General features: G+C 30.4%; 1 non-coding gene across 1 annotated transcript; it reads left to right on the top strand.

Annotated features, from left to right (window-relative positions):
* The first annotated feature begins 1,716 nt into the window (after positions 1 to 1,716).
* Positions 1,717 to 1,808, top strand: TRNAI-UAU (transfer RNA isoleucine (anticodon UAU)). The gene is given in 2 exon segments: positions 1,717 to 1,754; positions 1,773 to 1,808. It is a non-coding gene; the product is annotated as a tRNA-Ile (tRNA).
* The last annotated feature ends 4,355 nt before the right edge of the window (positions 1,809 to 6,163 follow it).

Below are 6,163 nucleotides of genomic sequence, written 5' to 3' on the forward strand. Positions count from 1 at the left end.
GGTTTGTTTATTAGGAGAATTAATGCTATTAAATTTTGGTGACTAAAGGTCGGAGATAAAGAGAGTCTTGTGTGTCTCCAGTGGGGTGGGACTTAATGACAATTTCACTCGTTATTAGCATTTACAATTTTTTATAAAACCCGTCCCTACCCTGAAAATTAAACCAATAGTTAAAAATGTAAAGATTTTAAAATAAAATATCATAACAGATGGCGCTACCAAATGTTGCCGGGAAAGTTAAGCAACTCGTTGTTGGATTTTTTTTCAATGGACAAAGATTATGAAGAGATGGTATAGATACGGACAGTAAAACCTGTGTAAACCGGACTCACACCATACCGGTTTAGCAGGTTTCGTTTTAAACAGGTTCTACTGTGTAAGCAATATGTCAGGCTACACTATAATTACAAATCTGTTTATATGTATATTATATATACAGTATATATATATATATATATATATATATTTTTTTTTTCTAGAAAAAATACAAAATGTATTAAACTAGTTTTTCTTAGTAAAACCAGTTTGTTGGAATTCGGTGGGTAATAACAGTCTCCTTGTAAATAGAACCCCATTCTTTGGCCTTTTATCTACTCTATTAATAAACTCATTTGGAATTTATGCTTTCATGCAGATGTACTGTACTGTACTTTGAGATAGATCGACATTAAAACCAATGGTAAAGTATCGTAAACACATCTCTATCTTAAGAACGGCATCACCTCGATCACGTGTAATACATCTATTATACTTTTGAATAAAACTGCGCATATATACTTTAATAAATATACTATAAAATGTTTTATGGCCCTATAAAATTTCGATTTTTTTTAAAAAGTAAGTAATATAAAAATTAATGGGTTATAATAAACTTCAGATTTTAATAAATTTATGCTGTGCCTTACGAAAAATTGAGAGCAATTTCGATCTTCAAACATCTATGACCTCTTTAAAGAGGGTAATTTGTAATAATGAAGAGCAACATAGCGCCATCTGACAACATAAAAGTGAATTATAGAATGTATCGGCGTTTTTTGTTTCCTTTACTCGTTATACGTAATAAAGTCGACATAATCAGTCTACTTAATTTTCGCCTGCTTGATTGAAATGTTTCCATTTAAAAAAGTAAAGGGAAAAAAATATATATGCACTGGTTCCTCGATTACCTCATAAAACGCGCCATTTTCATAAATAAAAATTCAATTTTATTAATTTTTACTGCTCATTTATATTTATGTCACATCTGCTTGGTCATTAATTATGTTTTTGGGAATATTACTAAAGTAAATTTTAATTTTAGATTAAATAATTAACACACAATGCAAATTTATTCAGCAGTTTCCTTGTATAATTTAATAATATGTTTACACAAACAGTTACTATTATTACTCTCATATACCGCATTTCTCAGCGAAGAATTATGTTTAAACACTGTTTTTCTGCAATTAAATTTCTCATAAAAGACAATTCCTTAGTTTATTTATTGTACATAACATTTATATGTATTAGTCTACTGTCAATCTGTTCAAGGATTTGCCATGTCATCACGAAAAGTTTAATCACTTGTATGATATATTAGTTGATAATTTATAATATAAGCGATTGGTGTGATGATAAGAGGCACCATTTATCACGAAAGTCAATTATACATCAGCATTTTGATGTTTGATAAGTAAGTTACTCTACTATAGCGAATAGGAGGGCTGATAGTACGTGTCCCCAGTGGCGCAATTGGTTAGCGCACGGTACTTATAACGCAGTACTAGTGAGTTATGCCGGGGTTGTGAGTTCGAGCCTCACCTGGGGAATATTTTTTAAAATTTATTTCTCCATCAACTGGTTTATATAAACAAATATTTATTGTTGTTTTGGTCTTTTAGAGAGTGTAATTGGTGTATTCGTTAGCGTAAGGTTTGAGTGTAATTTACTGTTATAAACCTGTTTTCGTGTAATGACTTCTCTTAAAAATAAATGAAATTTCGAATTTATTAATAGACTGTCAGAGATTACTCTGTAATTGTTAATTTAGAAACTGCTCTATCATCAAAGTTATTCAGTTGAGATTATTATAATGCAGAATATTTTCTAATTCAAATGTATTCTGATTATTTATGATAGGGCTATATTTCTATTAAAATTAGGAATTTGGAGATATATTTTTGAATATTTGAAGAAATAACATTAGGAGTATGAAAATATGTTTAATTACTCAGTTTTGTCACTGTTAGAGTCTGCTTCTTACGTAAAATATGATCTATACTTGTTTAAACTTTATTATCAATTATTAATCATCATCATCATCATCATCATCATCAATCTGATCTTTGGCCATTTCCTTCAAGTCGGTTTTCGAGTCCTCACGTCATTCATCATTGTTCTCCATGTTTTAGACGAGACGTCTGGAGAGAAAAATGGTGTTTTCAATCCAATTTTCAGCAATATTATTGTGGGCCTAGCCGAACCCAAGATGGATATGATAAAGAAAAAGACAGAAAGAACCAAACAAATAAATAAATCGAATAAAAATAAATACAAATAATTATACAAGCATTATATTTATTAAAAAGTTATTGTTTGAATGAATACGTCAACAAGATCCACGGGCAATCTACCGAAGTGAGATGCTCTGAAAGGCATTCCACTTTGATAGATCGTTCCTTCTTTCTATTGGAAACTAGTCCCTATTTGCGTGTTATAAATGAGTAGAAAACTCGAAAATCTGCACGTGGCCAACCAGTTAGAGAGGTCCGAACCCGTGATTGAGTACCAGTGTTTTAGGCCAAGTTTCAGTACTTTAGACCCACAAGTAGTTGGCATGTTTATTAAAAGCAGGTTTTTTTTTTTTATTATCTGAAGCATAATTATTATTTTCTCTTCTTATCAACTGCTTGTTGTAAAATATATATATTTTTTTCATTAATTGTTTACAGTTTGTATCCAGTTTCAGCATTTATTCTGATATCAATCGACAATCACGTTGAATTAAGAGAGTGGAGGTGTTCAAAATGTATTTATTTCAACTTAATTCTAATGATGATAACAAATTCGAATGATAACAAAATGCAGATTTTTCTCAATAAACAAATAATACTCAAACTAAAATCGTATAGTAATGTATTAACTACAATTTTGTCAAAAGCTAGAAATCAATATTCAGGAAGATAAATTGTACGAGAGCTGAATGAACTATACTCTTTCGATACAGTTTCTAGACAGATCTAATGTTACTCCTCATTTTATTTTGCAAATATTGTAATGAATCGTCATCTAAAAATATAATTTTTAAAAAGTGCCAACGAAGGTTTGGGTTTTAGTTTGGGCAATTTGGGCAAAACTGTAATCTGCCTAGAGGTATGGCTCCCGGGAAACTTTCAATAGAAAATCGGACCTGTATTTAGGTATTAGACATTGAAAAATCTGGAAAACTGGCCAATGGTAGACATTTGTTTAATTTAAAATATAATCCTGAAATTTTGCAGGAAAGTTTGTTTGTTAGGGAGATTGTTACTATTAAATTTTCGTGTTTAAAGATTGAGGGGGTAGGGAGATAATCGGGATCGTGTGTATCTTCACTTGAGGATGATTTTACTGGTTATTAGCATTTACAATTTTTTTTATAAAACCCGTCCCTACTCTGAAAATTAAACTTTTCGCCATTTTATAATAGTTAAAAATATAAAGATTTTAAAATAAAATATCATAACAGATGGCGCCACCAGATGTTGCCGGGAAAGTTAAGGAACTCGTTGCTGGATTTTTTTACACTAGTACACGATACTCAAGTTCATTATAACCTTTTGAATCATTATGAATTATCCTTTATACAGTATATCGCATATTGACAATAAGCATCGTATAATTATAATCTACCTGTTATTTATATTTTACAGCTAACAGGTATATTGGCTTTAACGACTATTATCAATGACAAAAACTGATTGCTTTATAAAAGACAGTACAAATTTGATAATGATCTTTTGTTCTTCATTTATACACGCTTTATGTGTATGTATGGCTATAAACGTATTCAATAATGTCTGTAATGAAATGAGACATTTTATTATACGTTTCATCGTATTTTTTTTCTCATTCTTTATAAAAAAATTAACAAAAAATAACTGAATAAATCCAAAAAGAAGTGAAGAACATTAGATATAAGTGTACGAAGACAGTGAAGAGAATAACAGAACGAAAAAAGACCAAACACAAATTATAGAAAACATTAAATACAGTAAGACATCATTTTTTATACGTCTAACTTCTATAACTGATGAAGATACGAAAATACAGTAGATGATGGAAAATGATGTGATTATAACTCAATGGATAACGTTGGATCTCGAGATAAAGAAAATAAATGATTTAAGTGTGAAGAAGTTGGTAGAAACAATGAATTGTGGTTTAATTATTTTAGATACAGTATACTCATTTTAAATGAAGATAAATTCTACTTAACATATCTGTAAACCTGATAAAGCACTCAATACCAAAGATTTGCGGAAAATGATATCTCCCAAGAGAACTTTCTGCGTCACGAGGAAAATTGAAATACTTTTATCTTAATTTTTTTTACTTTACACCGGTGCCCATTGATTTTATCCACTCGACCACGGACGGACCTTTGAAAATTGAGTAATAATAAAAGCTAATAAAGAGAAACATCGAATTAACTTCTTCCTTTACTTAATGAATGAATTAAAAAATACATTAATTACATGAAGTTATATAGAAATATACAAACAAACTTAGACATACTTTGTATAATTGTAAAATGTTAGCATTATGTAATAATAGAAATCTTTATTTTGTAGATTTTATCTAAGTTTAATGTCGGCTTTAATTCATTAGTTTTAGTATAAAAAAATACATTCTATATACGTAACTTAACAGTAAACTATACACTAGACATAAATGACTATCTATCACATAAATTATAATTTTTAAAAACAAATATTTGCTTAGCGGATGGGCTGACAAAATAGACCCAGTAATAGACCCAGACGTTTTAAAACAAAACAAAACTATATCACTAGTGCTAGTACACGACAACGCTAAAAGCACGTGCTTCGCTTAGAAAATGGCAGGTTGCAGTCACGTGACAAAATACAATGTTAACTAAACTGTGATTGGTTAAAGCGTAATAGCTATCGATAGCATGGAACCCAGACACATCTCGACCGACTACCCGTAGCGAAACCCACTTAACGTGGAGCACAGAATAGAGCTAGTGGAAGGAACGGCGACACTAGATTGAGGCGCCTCTAGCGGCGACGCCGAGTAACAGAATCGGGGCTACAAAGGCAACACCAGTGTTGTTTCACCTAGTAGTTTTGTACTAATCTAATATCTTTTTACTTGTTCCAGTACCAAGATACCCAACACCATTTTCCTAGTACTATTTATGAAATCCTAATATCTTTCCTTTCAATTTAGTATCTTTCAAAACATTCATTTTAATTCTATATTTCAATATTTTTCTACTTTACTTTGGCAGTAAATAGATGTTTTTATTGCTTTCTCATTCAAGTGCAGCAGTTGAACGTATTTTTTTGCAATTAAATTTAATAAAAATTAAACTACAAAATCGAGTTCTTAAAAGCAACAATGATAAAATGTTACACTTGGAAACCATCATCCGCTTCAACCATACAAAAACATTCTAGTGAAAAAGATTCTGATGATGACGATCTTACCAGTGATTTTTCAATGTGATCATTATAAAGTTCAGTACTTCATGTTCATTACTTTTATTTCATCATTTTGTTCATTTGATTGTTGTTGAGGAATAATAGCATTCTTGCAACATATGAATTTATCCTGTATGAATTTTGTATGTTACATGTAAAACTATTTATATTTTAATAAATAGAAATTTGATAAATTCTAAATTTATATATTATTTATAAGCGTATATTTAATTATATATAATATATACATACATTCTGCAGTTTAAGCTCAAAGTAATGCCTGCATTAGTCAATACAGTCACTTCTCGACTTACAACGGGGTTCGGTTCCGCAAATTCGGACGTAAGTCGAAAGGGTCGTAAGTCAAGAAGTGACTTTACTTCAATAAAACAGTTAGCCATCTTACACAAGCACACGCGAAGGGTAACTAACTACACAACAAAACTAAAGATGACAATCAATCGCCAAAAGCGTGC

The sequence above is a fragment of the Centruroides vittatus genome, unplaced genomic scaffold (genome assembly GCF_030686945.1).
Source record: "Centruroides vittatus isolate TY-2023 unplaced genomic scaffold, ASM3068694v2 contig_1776, whole genome shotgun sequence".
Lineage (NCBI taxonomy): Eukaryota > Metazoa > Arthropoda > Arachnida > Scorpiones > Buthidae > Centruroides > Centruroides vittatus.